This window comes from Myxine glutinosa, chromosome 6, assembly GCF_964187855.1.
Source record: "Myxine glutinosa chromosome 6, kmMyxGlut1.1, whole genome shotgun sequence".
In the NCBI taxonomy this organism is placed as follows: domain Eukaryota; kingdom Metazoa; phylum Chordata; class Myxini; order Myxiniformes; family Myxinidae; genus Myxine; species Myxine glutinosa.
This window is the reverse complement of record NC_136266.1, coordinates 45365267-45386837: the sequence shown is the minus strand read 5'-3', so window position 1 is coordinate 45386837 and position 21571 is coordinate 45365267. Positions and strand designations below refer to the sequence as shown.

General features: G+C 37.7%; 1 long non-coding RNA gene across 1 annotated transcript in view; it reads right to left on the bottom strand.

Annotated features, from left to right (window-relative positions):
* Positions 1–19027: 19027 nt before the first annotated feature.
* LOC144892587 (uncharacterized) overlaps positions 19028–21571 on the bottom strand; it is a 46548-nt gene continuing 44004 nt past the window's right edge. The window contains exon 4 of the long non-coding RNA XR_013623786.1: positions 19028–19750. This is a non-coding gene — a long non-coding RNA (uncharacterized LOC144892587). The remainder of the gene's footprint in view (positions 19751–21571) is intronic.

Here is a 21571-nt window from a genome sequence, read left to right as displayed (position 1 = left end):
TAATTGTATTGAGGAAATGTATAAGGGTTTAATGATATTTATTATTCAAAATAATTTTAATGGAAATGTTAATACAAGATACTATATAAATAAAATAATGGATTATTTTGAAATTAAACCCGAACTCAGGATAAAATATAGAGTTTCTCAAATAGCTCAAAAAAAGTTGGATAACTTGTTTTCCAAATATATAAATGAATGATTTTTTACCCGTTTGGGAAAATAAGATAAAATTTAATAACCATAAAAACATTCCAAATTCATTGAGATGTCTAATAGTTGGTTCAAGCGGATGTGGAAAAACCTGTTTACTTTTAAAGATGCTCCTTGGTTCTAATTTTTTAGATTATGATAATTTAATAATTTTTACAAAGTCAAGTTTTCAACCCGAGTATCAACTACTCTCACAGGGTTTTAATGCGGGTCTTAAAAAGGAAGACATTATCGGTTTATTTAAACTTCAAAACAAACTAAATGATTATAATATTGATGATATAATACAATTATTTTGTGATACACAGAAATCAAAATCGAAACCCATAACTTGTATTCTCAGTGATAATACGGATGATATACCTTCACCTCAAGATTTAGATAAATCAAAAAAGAACCTTGTCATCTTTGATGATTGTGTTAATGAGAGAAACCAAACAGTAATGGATAGCTACTATACAAGAGGGAGACATTCTTCTTGTAATTGTATATATCTTAGTCAATCATATTTTCAACTCCCTCGACGCTCAATAAGAAACAATGCCAATACTTTTATTTTATTTAAGTTAAATTCAATAGATGTAAATAATTTTTGGAGAGATAATTGCTCTACGTTATGTAGTAAAAAAGAATTTGAAAATTATATGAAACACACGATTGGAAAATATAAATATATTGTTGTGAAACAAGATGAGATACTAAATGATATTTTTCAATAAATAAATACAGAAAATGAATACTGAAGAAAGAGAAAGAAAGTTTAAGGAACATCAACAATTAGTTTCAAAAGTTGTTAAACAACAGGAAGAGATAAAGAAGAAACGGAGACAGAAACTAACTGGTGAAGAAGCCTTTGAAAGAAAACAAGAGAAATTCTTTAAACCACTTTTGAAAACTCAACACCCTACAGTTCCCACGGTAGAATTTACTCCGAAAAAACTTCAAATGCTCAAAGATTTTAGTCAGATAACAAAACAAGAACTTGGTGAATTAGAATATGATGACGAGGGATTATTTCGGAAACTTGAGCAGGTAAATCAACCCCCTAATTATGTTGTGGAAGCTCTTCAAAACAATGAATATTCTGCGGGTTCAAAAACCAGAGCAGGTCTCATTCCAACAGAAGAACCAGCAGTGTTTCATCTTGTGGAAGAAAAGGTATTGATATTTAATGATGAATTGATGTTCTTGAGTTCTACTCAACCAAATGTTAAATTAACTCCAAGATTAATGTTTCTTCTAACAAACCCCGGATTCAGCGGTTCAAAATATTTTGAGGAACCACTTGATATGGAAAGAGAGGAAGATAGGGTATATATTGAGTTGTTAAATACACTTGATTATGGAGTTTCTGTTGCTGGTAAAAGTAAGAAGAATGAGAAGGAGAAACATATTATTGATGCTTTAAGTAAGCTTGGTTCGGGTGTTAGTTTTCTTCCAAATGACCCATCACAATTAGTTAATAGGCTATTATTGTTATTAGGTAGTAAGAAGGCTGGAAACAACAATTGTTTTAATGAATCCTCAGCCATTTTAGATCAGTTGATGAACATGAAAATAATTAATAAATGTCAATACAAAGATATTTTATTAGATATTAAATAAGATGAGAAGCACAATTCTTAGTTTTAATTTCACAACGAGCGATTACACAGCTTCATTCCCTTACCCACTACAACTTGACCCCCTTACCTCATATGAGGCATCTTTGTTGTCAATGGAAACTTACAATACCCTTTTTAATATCACAGAGAAAAACAACAAGTTTAGTTATAATCCAGGCACTGCCTACAAAACTATAACTGTTTCACCTGGAGCTTACGAGATTTCTCAAATATCTTCAGAAGTCTCTCGCCTTATGAAAGAAAAAGGTGATGAACCAAAAAATATTGTAATAGATATTCAAACACACACTTCAAAATCAACTATTAAACTGAAAAATAATTATAAAGTTGATTTCACGATTGAAAATTCGTTCAGAGAGCTATTGGGTTTCTCTTCAAAAAAGATTGAAAATAACGGGACGTTTTACAGTGATAATGTTATCCAAATATCCTCCGGTATAAATTCAGTATTAATTCATTGTGATTTGATTGATGGTGCTTATAACGATGGAATAAGAACAAATACAATATTTTCATTCAGTGCATACTCAACCCCGATTGGTTATAAATTTAATATGGAACCAAAAAATCTTGTCTATTTACCTGTGTCAGGAAAAACCATATACAGAGTAAATTTTAGGATAACCGACCAAGATAATCGTATGATATCCTTTAATGATGAAATTATATCCATCAGAATTCACCTACGTGAAGTTTTTCAATAAATAAATAATGGTTATTGTAAGAAAACACGAGTTGGGAAAATATAAAATAATTACAGGGGAGGGCATGTTCCTTTCACCAGACTATACAAGGTATGTGGGTAAAGGATACTATAAACCTAAGAGACAACGGGGTGTGGGTCATCAATTTCGAAATAAACGAGATGGGATAATTGATACTCTAATGGGTATTGGTTCAACCATTCTTAAACATAAAGACCTAATTGGTTCAACTGCTTCTCTCATGGGAAATGTAGCAGGTGTTGTAAAGAGTATAAAAGATGCTCAAAAGGAGTCCCATAAATTACAAGCAATCAAAGAAATTAAAAAAGGTAAAACTCAACTATCTTCACAAGAACGACAAAAAATCATTAAAATACTTGGGTCAGGGTTTCAACAATTTTAATACTATATAAATACAAGTATGGAAGCGATTGATAGTATCTATGATTTGGATGATACGATTATCATTTCAAACTCTACTAAAAAGGAAGACTATTTTAAGGTAAATGCTATTACAGGAACCGACTGGAATTCAAACGGAACAAAAAGTTTTGAAATAAATAATCAACAAACTTACTTGAATATAGCTGATAGTTTCTTGCTGTGTAAATTTAAATTCACTAAGGCTGCGAATAATACTAATGCTACACTCGTAAATGATTTCTTCTGGAAAATGTTTGACAGTGTTCGCCTGTATATTGGAACACAAGAGGTTGAAGCGGTTGATTATGTCTCTGCTACATCTGAAATGATGAAATTTACACTATATTCGTTTGGTGATAGAATGGGTAAGGGAGCTGTTGAAGGCTTTATTCCTGATATGTCAACGGGAACAAACACAGACCCTGGTTATAGTCAAAGGAAGTCAATGTATAATGATGACGCAAAAGCTGAGAATAGTTTTACCGTAGCAGTACCTCTTAAAGGTATATTTGGATTTTGTGATTATGATAAAGTTTTGTATGGTCTTAAAATTAGATTTCAACTACAAAGGAATGATAATGTAAATAGATTGCTTTTTGGGGCTGAAAATGCTTTTGGCGACAATAATAAATTTGTTATTAATGATTTGTGTTGGTATATCAATGAATATACTCCTAATCTTAAAACGGAGGAGATGTTAAATAGAAGACTTAACTCAAAGAAACCGCTAAATGTATCATACCTTAAAAGAAGATGTCAACACGTTAAACTGGAACACACTACCTACACTTGGAATTTGGGTGTTCTTGAAGGAAAGCCACGATACCTATGGCTCATTTTTAAAAAACCAGATGGAGAGGAGGGTACTAATAAGAATAATGCGCTGAGTGATAATGCTAAGGTGAAACAACTTCGGGTTTCTCTTGATGGCACATTTTATCCGCGAGATAGATTGGAAATTGATTGGGAAAAAAATGATTATGCGGAAGCCTACAAGTCCTACCAAAAAGTGTGTGAAAGTAATGGTAATAATGATCCTATTTTGGATATGGTTGCATTTAAAGGTTTATATACAATCTACGCAATTGACCTGAGTTCTCAAAAGGAAACTATAAAGTCTAATCGAGTGGATACTTCTCTATACATTGAAAGAGGGGAGAATGAAGAAGTTGATGCTTATTGTTTGCTTTTGGAGGAAACAGAATTACAGATTAATACAGATAATGGTGTTATGATTAATATCACATAGGTTTTTTCTCATAAATAAATGGTAGGGGTATATGTTAATCAAATCAATCTTAATAAATTAACATCTTGTATTCAAAATCAAAAGCCTTGTATTATTAATGTTAATACAATTCAAAGAAAAGGAGCTGTAAGAATTGATGTTTTACTCACACACACACAAGTAAAAACACTAAATGATGTTGGATCACTTAAAATTAAAATGACGAAACCTATGTTAAAGAAATATTCAATAGACGAGTCAAGAGGAGGATTTCTCCCGTTTCTAATTCCTTTATTTGCTGGTTTAAGTGCGGCGGGAGCATTGACTGGTGGTATTTCAGCAGCGGTAAAAACTGCTAACGAAAGGAAGGCACAACTAAAAGCTCAAAAAGAATTGGAAAGACATAACAAGGAGTTGGAGAAACAAATTAGTGGAAGTGGTGTAATTGTAGATTTTGCTCAAAAACTTGAAAGTCTACCTGATAAAGCTAGATTGTTGGTTGGTGATATGCTTTCCTCTATCGCTCAAGCGGGTGTTAAACTAACTAAACGGGGTAATGGATTGTATCTTTCTCATAAATAAATGGATAAATGGTTTAAACAATTTGGAAAGAATACAACGTCAAATATAGAACTAGCCAAGTATTGTAAAACACTAAAAATTGATAATGTGGTAATCTGTATGAGAGATGAATTAATACATGTAAATAAGAATACAAAGAATATTATTATGAATTTAGACACACAGAATGGTTCTCATTGGGTTTGTATTCATAATAGTCAGGATAAATATTATTTTGATAGTTATGGTATGCCACCACCTGTTGAAGTAATACAATTCTTACAGAATGGTGTTTATCAAACATTCCAAGTTCAAGAAATTAATTCTAAATGTTGTGGCCAATTATGTTTATATGTATTATTTCAACTCAACAATAATGAAAATTTTTATGATATCATTTTTTATCTAATATAAATGACCTATGTTGGAAAAGATGGTTCTATCTTTGGAAAATCCTCTCAGGATATTGATTTATCAAATTATTATACAAAGGCACAGGCTGAACGACAAAAATATAGTGTAAGTAAAAATATTAATATGAAGAATACTTATAAATTAATCAATTATCCAAACCCTACAGATGCGAATGACTTGATTAGATTCAGTGATTTATCACAATATATATCTTTAAAGAAAACAGCACGTTTTGTGAAACAAGTAAAATTTACAACCACAACACCTGGTTATACTGACCATACACCTTTCCTCATTGAATTTAACTACCTGCTTACAATTAAATTTTATAAAGAAGGACATTTAGTTAATATGCGAATTAATAAATGGGGGTATGATATGCCTGATTTAGGGTATAATTGGTCTTTTTCAATAAACATAGAAGACCTACATGATTTAAATCAGTCTCGTAAAGAAGAATATTATCCACTTGGTGAAGATAAGGATTTATGTGGAAGTACAATTAGTAAACAACAAATACGTGATTTTAAGAAAATAAAAATATATGATAGTATAGCGATGGTTCGCATGACAAAGAAGGAAGGTAATGAGATAAGGATAGAAAGCCGAGGAATACAAACCGATTTGGTAGTGGGAAGATGGGGTGGTATTACCTGTCATAATATTAATCTCACATATATTTCTGATACATAAATGGCAGGAAGAAGACTACAAGAGAATTATAATTTTTGTATTCAAGGATACCTACAAGAAAAGGGTGCTCGGTTTTACATACCGTACGAATTGGAACATACACATGGAAATTTTGTCATTAAAAACTGGCCTTATACTGATATTGTTAAACCCACAAATAGAGACTTGTTTAAAGTATTAAATAAAAATGAACTTCTCAAAGTTATGAAATATAAAACTCTTTTAGAAATCGTCAACAAATCTTATTGGTATCCTATTATGAGAAAAATAATTATAGATACAAGAATATCTCAAAATCCAGATGAGTATATGTATAATATTCTTTGGGGTTTAAACTCAAGGGTAGCAAGGGATGAGGAAGGAGTTGAAGAAGAGAAGGAGAAAAGAGAGAAAAGAGAGAAGGAGGAGAGGGAACAAAGAGAGAGGGGGGAGAGGGAGATGGAAATCAGTGAGATTCATAAAAGATTGAGTGTATTAAAGCAAATAAATCAATCTCAACGCACCGAAGAGGAAATTAAAGAATTAACAACTCTTATGAAGATAATGGTTTCAAAAATAAGAACGTCAATGTCTTCAATTTCAGGGAGGAGATTTAAACGAGAAAGTGGTGAAGAAGAAGAAGAAGAAGAAGGAAAAGATTATGTGATTGATGATGTTGGTGTCATTGACTTTAGTTAGTTTTTATTTGTAAATAAATGGAGGAGAGAGTGAAGGCATTCCTTAGGATTCTTTATGTTTTAAAAATAAAGATTGAAATGTATATGTTGAAAACCAAAAAGGTTTTGATACTCTGTCGGAATTTTTCTGATAAATAAATATGAGTTATTGTCTCAAATGTAAAAAGAAAACTAAATCTAAAAATATCTCTTATGTTAAAGCTAAAAATAATAGAGTTTATCAAAAAGGAATATGTCAAGTATGTGGCTCTAAAAAGTGCCAATTCATCTCTCCTAAAAGAGGAGGAGACATACAAAAGTTTCTGTCAGGAAGTAAATTTACAACAACTGGAATTCCAGGGGAATTACACCTTCCAGGGTATTCTTTCTGTGGTCCAGGAACAAACTTGGATAAAAGATTAGATGAGGCTGACAATCCTAAACCTTGGTCTAAACCTACAAATAGGGTTGACGAAGTGTGTATGAAGCATGATATTGCTTATGGGAAAACCACTACGTTGACTGAAAAACATAAAGCCGACAGCGAAATGTTGTATAATTTGTCTTTGATACAAAATCCAACGTTGAGAGAGAAAGTTGATAGGTTTATTGTGAGAAATTTGATAAATGCTAAATTGAAACTTGGTCTTGGTTATTCCTCAAAAAACTATTAGGCTCTAATGATGTCATCAAGACTGAGGAGCTTTTGGCTGAAGAATTACACAAACCTATAATCACAAAGTTTAAAAGAAGGAAGGTTTATTCTAAATACACCGACCACATATGGTCCGCTGATTTAATTGAATTGAATAATGACAGGGGATACAGGTATGCTTTAACCGTTATTGATTTGAGGAGTAGATTTGCCTGGGTTGTCCCTTTAAAAAAAAAAAGGGGTGATACTTTAATGTTAGCCTTTAAGCTAATATTTGATCGGGATAAAAGGAAACCAAAGAAGTTATGGACTGATGAGGGAACAGAGTTCTATAACAAAATATTCATGAAATTTCTTAAGGGGAAGGGTATTAAATTATACAGCACCTTTAATGAAGGAAAGGCAGTTGTTATTGAGCGTTTTAATCGTACTTTGAAAGAGAAATTATATAAAAAATTCACACAACTCGGTTCTCAAAAATGGGTGTATTTAATTCAGGATATTGTAGATAATTACAATAATACAGTTCATTCATCAACAAAATCAAAACCATCAGAAACATTTACAAAATTAGAATATGAAAAGGAGATTAATTTGAGAAAGCCCAAGTTCAAAGTTGGTGATATTGTAAGAATATACAAATGGAAAAGTCATTTTGAGAAAGGTTATACACAAAAATGGACTCGTGAATTATTTAAAATCATTGATGTAATGGATACAGTCCCTTGGACCTACAAATTATATGATTTAAATGGAGAAGAAATCTTGGGTTCATTTTACTCACAAGAATTACAAAAAACACAAGTAAGCAGATAATACCCTTGAAAATAATAAATAAATAAATAAAATGTAATGGGGATACGTTTTTAAATCTGTGAACCCCAAACACAGAATCCCACAACTTTTTAGTTGGGGCTTAACTTTTTTGTGTGTATAATGGGGATACGTTTTTAAATCTGTGAACCCCAAACACAGAATCCCACAACTTTTTAGTTGGGGCTTAACTTTTGTGTGTGTATAATGGGGATATGTTTTTAAATCTGTGAACCCCAAACACAGAATCCCACAACTTTTTAGTTGGGGCTTAACTTTTGTGTGTGTATAATGGGGATACGTTTTTAAATCTGTGAACCCCAAACACAGAATCCCACAACTTTTTAGTTGGGGCTTAACTTTTGTGTGTGTATAATGGGGATACGTTTTTAAATCTGTGAACCCCAAACACAGAATCCCACAACTTTTTAGTTGGGGCTTAACTTTTGTGTGTGTATAATGGGGATACGTTTTTAAATCTGTGAACCCCAAACACAGAATCCCACAACTTTTTAGTTGGGGCTTAACTTTTGTGTGTGTGTGTATGTGCGAGTGAGTCATAATAATATACAAACCCTAACCCAACCCAAGCCCTAACCCAACCCCATCCCTAACCCAAACCCATCCCTAACCCAACCCATCCCTAACCCAACCCCATCCCTAACCCAACCCCATCCCTAACCCAACCCCATCCCTAACCCAACCCCATCCCTAACCCAACCCCATCCCTAACCCAACCCCAACCCTAACCCAACCCCATCCCTAACCCAACCCCATCCCTAACCCAACCCATCCCTAACCCTCACATTCAAAATCCCAACCCTAACCCAATCCCATCCCTAACCCAACCCCAACCCTAACCCTCACATTCAAAATCCCAACCCTAACCCAACCCATCCCTAACCCAACCCCATCCCTAACCCAACCCCATCCCTAACCCAACCCCAACCCTAACCCTCACATTCAAAATCCCAACCCTAACCCAACCCCATCCCTAACCCTCACATTCAAAATCCCACCCAAACCCTAACATAATCTTTCTTTTCTTCTTTTTTAAATACGTATTTCTTTTTTTTTTTTCCTCTTCCTCCAATTCTGTCTTTCAAGGCTTTTAAGTTTGAAGAAGTAGAAATGGGAAGAAAGAATTTTCCAGCATTTTCTTCCTCGAACTTTCTTGATATTGCTTAAATCAAGCGTCATTAAATAAAGAACATTGTTCATTGCTTTAGAATCCAAAGAGTCTCCAAGAGGAACCCCACAGGTAGAGTCTCCAAAATAAAAACAACTTTCCAAGTTCCCAAGGTATAACCACATTCCTGTTGAGCCTCCAAGATAGGTATCACATTCCGAGTCATCAAAACAAAACCCCCATTCCGAGTCTCCAAAAATATAACCATCTTTCCAAGTCCCCAAGGTAAAACCACAATTTTCAGAAATATTGGGGGTTTCCGTGATAAGTCTCACATAGTATAACTGCGGACCATCAGGGAAAACTTCCCTTTCCCAATTTTTTTGGGTTTCTATGATGTGTCTCACATAGTATAACTGCGGACCATCAGGGAGAATTCCCATTTCACAATTTTTTAGGGTTTCTATGATGTGTCTCACATAGTATAACTGCGGACCATCAGGGAGAATTCCCATTTCACAATTTTTTAGGGTTTCTATGATGTGTCTCACATAGTATAACTGCGGACCATCAGGGAGAACTCTCCTTGCCCAATTTTTTAGGGTTTCTATGATGTGTCTCACATAGTATAACTGCGGACCATCAGGGAGAACTCTCCTTGCCCAATTTTTTAGGGTTTCTATGATGTGTCTCACATAGTATAACTGCGGACCATCAGGGAGAACTCTCCTTGCCCAATTTTTTAGGGTTTCTATGATGTGTCTCACATAGTATAACTGCGGACCATCAGGGAGAACTCTCCTTTCCCAATTTTCAGAAATTTGTGGGTCTCCAATGTATGACTTGTATTCTGGCTCATCAAGGTAGAACTTGTTCAGTGGGTTTTGTTTTGATAACTCACAACAAGTATCATCATGGTAAAACTCTTTTTCAGGATTTTGTGGATCTCCAAGGTATAACTCTTTGGCTGGGTCATCAAGGTAGAACTCGTTCTGGGGGTCTTGGTTGTTCAAAATGTCTTCAAACAAAAAAATAACTTCATCCCAAGTTGTGTTAAAAGCAGAATTTTCATTTCGTATCTCAGATACAATTTCCTGTGAAAGAAAATAACAATGTATTAATTTAATACAATATTTTTTATTTGTATAAATCAAGCTCTATGAATATTAAAATAAACTTTGTTAACTCTTACACGAGTCTCATCTTAAAAAAAAAAAATTAAATAAATAAATAAATAAATAAACAAACTTACCTCCATTGATAAGAGGTTCGAGTCCAGTTCATCAATCTGAAGGTTGAGTTCTACACAGGTAGTAGGACTCCATGGAATAGCAAAGTTATCCCATTCCATTTCGGCATAGTAGTCCATTCTCAAGTGAAGCAGAAAGCGTGTTTGAAAAAGCCTGTGTGGTCGGTGCCTTTTATAAGGACTGGGTGTGTCTTCCTGTGGAAATTCCCTGGGCGTGTCTTAACTGGAAATGATGTGATGGAAATTCCCTGAAAATGATGTAATGTATTACCTGGAAATGATACAATGCTGAAGAGTTTATAAAGTGGGTGGGACTTAGCAAAAGTGGGAGGAGCTTAGCAAAAGTGGGCGGGGCTTAGTAAAAAGTGGGCGTGGCTTAACAAAAAGTGGGCGGGGCTTAGTAAAAAATGGGCGTGGTTTACCAAAAAGCGGGCGGAGCTTACCAAAAAATGGTATGTGGCACTGGAGGCGCTCAAGCAAGAACATTGAGGGAGGTTTACCATTTTATCTTAGCTCAGTTAAAATATCTTAATAAAGAACCAAACTCAAACATATTTTTTGTTAATATATTAGATGGTGAAGAGAGTTGTAGGAGAATTAAATTATTTCCCACGCATAAACAAATATTTGTAGGGTCGTTGTTTGAGTGGGTTATATTCACCAGATGATATTAAGAGTAAAAGGTTAAAAGGTCCATGAGGTCAGAAGGATCACAGGTGTTTAAGTGGTCTAATGAATAAGGATAACATGTCAAAAGGTTAGAAGGTTCGTAAAGAACAGGGTGAGAGAAATATAGGTGTTTAGGGGCAATGAGGGAGGGAAAGAATTAATATGGAAGTGAATGGGTCAATGTTTGAGTGGGTCAAAGATTAATCTGCCAGATGATATGTAGAAGAAGGATGATAGGTCTATAAGAGAAAACAAATATTTGTAGTGTTTGAGTGGTCTAATGAACAACATTAAGGATAGGTACTACAGACAAAAGGTTCATAAAGATGAGGGTGGGAGAAATAGAGGTGTTTATGATTTTTGAAAAAGACAAGGGGGTAAATGACATTAGATAGGGATTTCCCATGTTAAACGGAGGTGTCCCAGAAGCAACATTATTACACTACTGGTCTTGGTGTCTTAAATGGTTTATGGTTATTTGGGGAGTCTTAGGGGTCTTAGGAGCTTTAAGGGTGGGGGTCATTAGTGGTCTTAGGAGTGTTTAGGGGGTCTAAAGGTTCTTGGGGGCTTCAATGGTCTTAGGGGCTTCAAGAGCCTTAAGGTTTTAGAGAGTCTTAGAGGTATATATATATATATATATATATATATATATATATATATATATATATATATATATATATATATATATATATATATATTGTGGCGGTTACCTTATGTGCAGGTAACCATTACCTTATTTGGGCATAACACACGCGCACGGGCCTGTTGGACTTTTGGTTGTGCGGACAGCGGACGTGACGCACGCGCGGTTGCCGGAGCCACGCCCTCCGAAGAGGGCTTTTGGCTTTATGTAAGCATGCTGACTTCCGTTCGCTTTGAGTGTGCTGGATCTTGCTGTTTGAATAAACCAACTTCGAACCCTACGAATGGCCTCGTTCTCTCGCCTTCCGCGACTCCTAAAAAATATATATATATACTGTATACGTACAGTGCGTATCAAAAAAAAAGGTAATCCGAATTCAAGGGGTTAATATGCAAAGGTTATTTATTTTGACAATTTACAGGTGGTTTACTAATTAGGAGGAGATCCTCAGCTTTCCATTGATACCTTCCATGCATCATTGCTGTCACACATGACCGAGTACATGTTCATTGAAAATGCCCATTTCAAATCGCATTTTTACAAGTTTGGCTAATCGATGAAAGTCAAGATAATTGGTGCAAAATGAACGTCAGATGTGAACTTTTCTCAGGAATGATTGGCCTTTATGCCCCCACACCTTCAACATGTCCACCTCCCCTTTCAACACAAAGCTCACAGTGGCGGAGCATGGCCTGAACTGCTCGCCTCACCATAGCCGGGTCATTGCGCAAAGCATCCACTTCATGTCGAATATGGCCCTGCAATTCGTCAAGATCACGGGGAGGAGTCACGAACACCTTGTTACTCCCGCCAGGGAGTAATGCATTCACTCGTGTCCGTGTGTGTGTGTGTTCGTGTGTTTGTGAACAAGATATCTGGACAAGGTCTGAACGGATTTCGATGAAAGTTGGTGCCCTTGGGATAAGGCAGAATTGTTTGTTTTTGGTGAAGCTCAGGATATTATTCCCGATCCAGGAATTTTTTGAAGGATATTTTTACCATTGGAAGATAGGGCTCATTTTTTTAAACATTATCTTCTATATATTCTATATTTAACATTGTGATATGAAAATAGTTTTCATATTTGTTGTAAATGTAGTTTAAACTCGTGGTTATGCGTTAGAGCGGTGTATTTTGTGAGCAGCGTCATCTTCAATGTTCATTTTTTTATTTATAATAAAGATATATTCTGTTATTTTAAAACCACCAAAGTGTGTATTAGTTTTCCCAGTTTTAAAAAATGTATCGTTTGATACGTATAATGCTTTAAAAATTTTTTTTTTTTTTTTTTACCTCAGAAGAGATATCAACATTTAGCTCAGCGAATGTCATTCGCGGTGTCAGAATTTGATGAACTTATAAAGACTTAGTTCTAGATTTGTCAATAGCTGAGGTATATTAGCAAACTGAATAAACAGATTTGGCAAAATTCCAACTTTTTTTAAAAAAAGATCGCATATTCACCCAGGGTTGTGAGAGTCTGAGAAGAAGAAACCTCGCATGGGCTTCCCAGACCAAATAAATAATTCTGGTTCTGGCTCTGCGATTTTCAGGTTTATTACTCCCGCCAGTGAGTAACGCATTCGATCGTGTCCGTCCGCGTGTGTGTGTGTTCGTATGTTTGTGTGTTTGTGAACAAGATATCTGGAAAAGTTCTGAACGGATTTGGATGAAAGTTGGTGGGATGATTGCCCTTGGGATAAGGAAGAATTGATTAGTTTTTGGTGAAGCTCAGGATATTATTCCGGATCCAGGAATTTTTTTTGGAAAATTTTTTGGGAATTATTTTTTCTGTTTTACTGTATTAAAGCTTTTATTCTTATTCTTAAATGATGTTTTTCTCCTCTAATTCCGAGATATATCAAAATATATTCTCTGACAGTTTGGGCTTACTTTCTTTTTCATTTATTGTTTTGGGGAGAGGGGATGTTAAACAAAACGTATTATTCCAACTAAACCCACGGCGGGAGTATGCGCTCTACTGAGTGGCGTTCTAGTTCTTTAAATGTCCCCAAAGGAAATAATCACATGGTGTGAGGTCAGGTGATCTTGGCGGCCATTCCACTGCATGGTTGAGGGCGATGACTCGGTCTCCAAAGAGTTCCCTCAGTCGATCTCGGACAGCGATAAGACGATGTGCTGGGGCACAGTCTTGGCCCCACTAGAGATATCTGAAGACACCACAAACCTGTCGCTCAAAGTTCTCCTCCAGCTGCAGTAAAACTTCATCATTGATCATCTGCAGATACCTGTTACCATTGACATTCCTTTGAAAGAAAAATGGTCTGATCACCTGACCACTTCCACAAAGTCCCAACCAAAGTCCACTTTTGTCGATTCATGTTGGTGTCAAAATTAAATTCCGGGGGTTGTCCTGTCGGTGCATATTCAAGAACATTATGGGTATTGACCTTGCCGTCCATGGCGAAAGCAGCTTCGTCGCCATATAACGAGATACCGCAGGAAATTGACATCTGCTTCGCAACGTGCTATCAACCATCTGGCAAGCACCAGCCTCCTGTCAAAATCCCCTGGCGTAAGTTGATGCCGGATGTGAATCCGATATGGATGTTGGTGGAGGTCCAGTCTTGTGATCCGGTTGAATGTTGCCGGAGGCAATCCCGTCCCATTTCGTCTTGCGCTGGTATCCCGAGGATGCTCCAAAACTTGCTGCCTTACTGCTGCAATGTTCATTTCCAATCGCCCAGTGCGCCTCGTACCAGAATTCTCCTTGTTGCGGTTGAGGCTAGTGCCATGCTCTTGGTATTTTCTAACATTCGCCCAGATGGTTTTGGCTGCTGGAGGCTCCTGTTCTGGGAAACGTTCTCTGAACGCATCACGAGTTCGCTGCAAACTTCCGGTTTGGTGAAAGGTTGTAACCACGAAGGTCCGCTGTTCAGTTGTAAGTTGAACCATCTTTTCAATGACTCAGACTGTCTCTAAACCCATACACTGTAGGCCCATCTTAAATACCCATCTTAAACAAAGGATGATGCAACCGACGATTACCAGACCAGCTTAACAATTTCACATAATCAACTTGGCAGTCGACAAGTAATGCGTCCATTTAAAACTGTCTTGCAACAATTAGCTAAACTTGTAAAAATGCGATTTGAACTTGTCATTTTCAATGAACATGTACTCGGTCATGTGTGACAGCAATGATGCATGAAAGGCATCAATGGAAAACTGAGGATCTCCTCATAATTGGTAAACCACATGTAAATTGTCAAACTAAATAACCTTTCATAGTCAGGGTGCAACTGATGTTCAAACAGGACGTAATTATGAGAAATATAGACACACTGATTCATGGACAGATGGACAGACCATGTTTTTCGTTTTTATCATGGAGTACAATCGTACTCCATATGTCGGGATGGTAAGGGGAAAAAATTCCCTCTCCCCCCCCCCCATTCAAATGTGTAGCCCACAAAGTAATAAGCTTTAAAGCTACTATAAAGTGAAGTCATAAGCATTTAAAAGCCATATCTTTTATTCTTCAACGTTTTCATAACTAACAACAATTAAAATACACCAAAAATACATCGTGAAAGTACCAGATGGGGAGATCGCAAAATCGGCGTTTGTTGATAAATATCACTGTGCCCAGCACAATAATGGCTGAAGCAATTATAATGATTCCAACTGAAGGAAGCGATGCTCTCTCTCTTGGGTATTTCACCTGTATTATAAGCATTTTTTAAAAATCAGATTTAAAAAAAATTAATACAGTTCAAAAAAGCTAAAGAAATTGCACCAAAGCAATGATGTCACGTTCGCATGACAGTGTAGGATGGGTGGGAGATGTGGAGGACATGACCCCCCACTTATTTGACTTGGGGGAGGGAGGCGTCAACATATTGTTATGTTTATGGGGGGGAGGGGAGTGTTAGAGATTACCTTGAACCAGATAGAACTGTATAGAGTAGCATGGTCCATATGCGAGTAGGTAGCCAATCTCTATATAATGAGTAGGGACATGTCAGCTTAAGGATTGTCTGTTTGATTGTGTACCATACGGAGGATGGTGCTTGTAGTAGATAGCGGGTGATTAAGTGAAGGAAACGTGTCTAAAATCTCCTGTAACCATCTGCCAGGGGTGTTGGGAGAGGGTGAAGAGAGAGGGCACCACCCCCACCTTTTTGCTCGAATAAATCATAAAATGCGTTGCTCTGTACTAGAGATTCTTAACTGCTGGTCCGTAAATCGATGGCGGTCTGCGGAAGGAGAGCTACAGACCACTATCAGTCTGCGGAAGGAGAGCTACCTGTCCATGGAATAATGCCAGATTATTTTTTTTTACTGCCATTCACCCGCTTGCGACGCCCGACGAATCTATACATAATGGGGCGGATCTAGAAGGGGTGGGGGTGGTTCCAGGATCTACTGCAGGGGCGGATCTAGGATTTTTTGAAAGGGGATTTCCAGAAATGAAGGGAACAGGGTGCATACTCGGCTGGATGCAACGATCACGAAGCCATCAAGGTGTGGGGTCTGGGGTCCACTTAAGGGGCCACTGCTTGATTGCTTAAGTCACTTGGCGAGTGCTCTACAAGCTGCTTGGTTGTTCGTTTGCAAGCCATGACGACACATGGCAAAAGTAAAGCACTCGCACCTTCACTCCAAATACATCCATTGATCAACGGACAAAATTCTGGTCCTATCCTCCATATATACACCACCCTCTACTCCGTCCACAAGGGTTTGTTTTTTTCGTATACAAGATTGAGGCTCGTGTAAGAGCCAAAATAGTAAAAATAGCTAAAATAGTACCGCCGAGTTCGATCATTGGACTCATTACCCTGCGCTCACGAAGTGAAAAGTGGGATTAAGTTATCTGTTGCTTGCGTGTGTACATACATACTATATACGTATGTCGTACATGTCTGCATTTTAAAAATTCATTTTCTTGGCAAGCGTGGTCTGATTGACACGAAATTTTGCACCATAGAAGTGCCTCCTCCTGTATATTTTTGTAATGATAATTATGACATCACAGGTCACATGATAAGGCATCATCTTGGAAAAACCGAATAAGGTTGCACCTCTATATCTCCGAAACCACTTCATGGAAAAAAATTAAACATGGCTCATTGTAAAGAACTCTCCATGGGGAATAAAATGTCAATGATGATGTCATAATACAAATACAACGCTTGACTCGATCAGTATGAATTTGTTTCTCTCTGCCACTGTTTGTCTGATTGACACAAAAATTTTCACCATAGGAGCACCTTGTCCTGTAGAATATTTATTGATAATTATGATGTCATATGTCGTGTGGCACGGCCACCATCTCGGCCTCTACTCTTGATCTGATGAGTATGAATATTTTTTCTCTGCAAGTGTTGGTCCGATGGACACGAAATTTTCACCATCGGAGCACCTCCTGTAGATTTTTTTAAATGATAAGTATGACGTCATAGGTTGAATTTACGTCCGCACGCACGCACCCACTTACTTAACCCTGCTTTCCGCTTTGCGAGTACAGCCTAATAATATACAATTACACCCACCAAACTACAAATGTACAACTACATCTAACATAGACATATTCATACAATTCTTACTATTGCCATGTACAGGGTGAGCCAGAAATATGGTCATTTTTGAAATTCGTGTGAAGGAAATAAAAAATTGTATTTCAAAATAGATTCATTCATGATATTGAAGTACATAACATGCATTTTTTTTTTTTTTTACTGATTTAGTTTTATTTTTTGCAGGCAGAACACTTGAGTAACCATGTGGAACTGGTCAGGTGAAGAATGCGCTTTCGCTATCAAAGATTTTTGCAAGAATAATGATAGTGCAACTGCTGCACAACGTCAATTCAAACTTCATTTCAATATTCAACATCATGGAAATGTGCCGTCTGTTCGTGCTATCAAGTTATGTGATCAGAAGTTTGAGAGGACCGGTTCAACTTTAAAAGAGAAACCGCTGGGAGCACCCAAATCGGTAAGAATGGCACAAAACATTGAGCGTGTAAGGGAGTCAGTTTTGAGAAGTCCGCATCGCTCCAGCCGAAAGCATGCATTAGCCTTAAGAATTTCTCACACGTCACTACGCCGCATATTGCATAAGGATTTAAACTTTTATCCCCATAAAATTCAAACTGTCCAGGAATTAAGCCAAAATGATGAGATTGCCCACAATAATTGTTGTGAGGGAATGCTTGGCCATGTTGCACGACGTCATGAATAATTGGCGTCCAAGATTGGAGGAATGTGTCAGATGAAATGGCGCGCATCTCCACGATGTTCTTTTCCACAAATAAATGGCATGTTATGTACTTCACTTTCTTGTAAAAATTTGTTTTGAAATACAACTTTTTATTACCTTTACACGAGTGTTAAAAATGACCATATTCCTGGCTCACCCTGTATAACAAAATGTCAAAAGATAGTGAAAGCAATCCGTAAAAGGGTTTTGGTGTTATTCCTACCTTGTCATTCCGTTGTCATTCATTCCTTTTTCTTTTCTTTTTTGTATATAAGATCGAGGCTTGTGTAAGAGCTCACATTAATCACAAAAAACATAAACAGACACAAAAAAACATATGATAAAGGGAGTGGGCGACAAGATGGGGATAGAGAGGGAAGCACACAAGCACAACAACGGTAGAGAAAAGGGACTTTGGGAGATCTGTGGGAGGGAGAGAGCTTGGGGGGAAGAGGCATGGGAAGGGGGTGGTGGGAGAGGTATAAATCACATGCACACTGCTCGGACTTCCAGGAAAGAAGTCGGTATTTCAAAAAAGTGGATCTGGGGTGAATTAACGGGGGTGGAAAAGATCAAGGTTTTGGATGGGGGAAGATAAGAGATGGTGGTGAACAGCTATTTTAGAGACCTGGAGGGAGGAGTGGGATTGAAGAGAGTGAGGGAGTTTGTTCCAGAGGTGGGAGAAAAGAGGAATGAAAGAGTGAAGGTGAGCAGAGAGTCTTGATTTTGGCAGTTTCACCAGAAGAGGGTTGCTGGCAGGTCTTGTGTGACCTGTAGGAATATTCTATGCTTTTTTATTTTTATAAAATGTTTTTTCTGATGTGTGTACGTGTATATATGGATATATACATCTCATTCATTGTACTACAGTAGATACGTCCTGAACTTCTTTTTTTTTTTTGTATACTGAATCGAGGCTCGTGAAAGCTAAATTGTGAGTATCTCGTTAGTTGAATATTTTGAATCTGATTGTGGAATCAGTTCTGCCACGTTTTTGGACATAGGATGTTCATGGACACTTATAACATTCATTTCTGTGGAGGTTTTCACCTTTCCCCTTGGTTTTCACCTTTCCCCTTGGTTTCACCAAGGTGATAAAGTAGGTAATGACAACACAATTTTCAGAGGTGTTTTAATACATAATGACTGTTTACACTGTGATATTTCATATACTTATAGCAAGCAAAACTTCATGAGAAACATTTATACTTGTAGAACAGCACAAGTAAATACCTCTTAAAACAGAAATCAATTTTTAAACTCAAATGATCAGGATATTCAAAACATAATTCAAGAAGTGTCTTTGTGGGTTTGTGGGTTTATTTGGCTTTTGTGGACTCTTGATGGAATGAGTTGATAACTGGTGGTTGTACAAGGGGTGTGTGTCAAAAGGTTTTAGATGGATTAAAATAAAACTTCATAGCTCGTGATTCAGGGTTGTGGGATGACTTAATTCTCTGTAAATATGTATGACATAGCACAACTATCAGGATTGTACAAGTTGTACTGAAACATCCCAACTGTGGGTGAATTAACCCAACTGCCCAAGAAATGGTTCTTTGCTCATGCCATAAACTTTACAAACTTCAACATACATTATTGATTGATGCAACAAACTTCTTTCTACAGAAATCAGAAACACAGAGAAATAGTTGAACAGATGTTTAGAAACTTTTGTGAATAAAACTATAATTTGTCATGACACAGCAACTGTTGACAACATAACTCAAATCCAGGACAGTGTAACTATAACACGGCCATGTTCCTCCACCAAGTGAAAATGCACAAGTTTCTGGTGTGAAGATTTAGAGCACGACGCTGACGTTATCAACACCAGATTTGGTAATCTGCAGGTCAAAAGATATGAAACAACAAATAAGCAAATGCTATTATTACATGCTGTCATTGATTTATAAAGCTTGGTGTTCGCTTACTGGTTAAGGCAACTGGCTTAAAATATTGGGGTCCTGAATTTGAGCCCCTGTTGTGCTGTACATAACACCAGGTGGATGGACACAGCCTGACATCCTTCTGAGGTGAGGAAAATGAGTACCAGCTCTGGGAAAATAGCTATTCGAGTATCCTGTGTTCGAGTGGCCACGCGTCCTGCGTTGTGCCCATAGCCAATGAAACTTCATTGGCAGCTCTATGCGCGTCATAGCGTGAGAGCAATGTCCTTTTTTTTCTTTCTTTTTTGTATACAACATCGAGGCTCGTGTAAGAGCCAACATTAATGACAAATAAACAAACGGACACATAAGACAAAATAAAGGGAGCGGGAGACCAGATGGGGAGATGGGGAAGCACACAGGTACAACATTTGAGAGCAGGGACATCGGGAGATCTGTGGGAGGGAGAGGGCTTGAGGGGAGGAGGCGTGGGAAGGGCGGTGGGGGGACGAGGGAGGTAAAAAAAAACACGGAGTAAAAAAACCAAACGAAAAAAAAAACACATGGACACAGCTCGGACCTCCAGGAAAGAAGTCGGTATTTCAAAAAAAGGGGATCTGGGGTGAATTAGCGGGGGTAGAAAAGATCAAGGTTTTGGGTGGGGGAAGATAAGAGATGGTGGTAAACAGCTGTTTTAAAGACCTGGAGGGAGGAGTGGGATTGAAGAGAGTGAGGGAGTTTGTTCCAGAGGCGGGAGAAAAGAGGAATGAAAGAGTGAAGGTGAGCAGAGAGCCGAGATTTCGGCAGTTTAACCATCAGAGGGTGGCTGGCAGATCTTGTGCGACCTGTAGGAATATTTGGGGGACAGAGCACAGAGAGAGCTGGGGGAGCAAGGCCGGAGAGGAGTCGGTAGAAGACAGAAAGACCACCTACCTGCCTGCGGTGAGTGAGTGAAAGGCCCTCAGAGATAGCTTCATCGCGGGAGATTCCAATGATTCTGAAAGCTTTGGATTCAACAGCGTGAAGCCGAGCCAGGTGTGAGGCAGGAGCACCAGCCCATAGGGGAGAACAGTATTCCATTGAGCTGCGGATGAAAGCCTTGTATGTGGTGAGGAGCTCAGGTGTGCCTAGGAAGGACTTCGCACGACGGAGGATGCCCAGTCGGTGACTGGCTTTGGAGGCCAGCTTGGAAATGTGGTTTTCCCAAGAAAGATCATGGCAGATGGTGAGACCCAAAAGCTTGAGCGACAGAACTTCTTGGAGAGGATTGTTGAGAAAGTAGATGGGAGGGTTGTCCAGTCGATCTTTTCGGAGAGACATAGTAAGAGTGTGAGATTTGTCAGGATTGTAAGACATGTTCCACATGTTTGACCAGTCTGTGATTTTGTCCAGGTCTTCAGAGAGTGAGGAGGCTGCAGACTGCCGATCTGAGGGAAGAGGAATGGAGCGGCAGAGAGTGGAGTCATCAGCAAAGAGATACAGAGGATTTTCCAGAGAGTCGGAGAGATCATTGATAAAGACCAGAAAAAGCACAGGGCCCAGCACACTGCCTTGGGGAACTCCAGCCTGAACGGGAAGACTCCAACAAATCTTCTGCCAAACAGGCGAAAAAGGCTCCCATCAAGGTGATCACTCCAGCAATGGTGGCAACTCTGGACAGAGTAAATCTCTCAGATCGGCGTGCTATGTTTGTGGCCAGTGCTTTTGCACAATCTCTTGGTCATACCATTGAAGACATTTCTCTGTCACACAGTGGAATTCGTCGTGCTCGAATTCGTG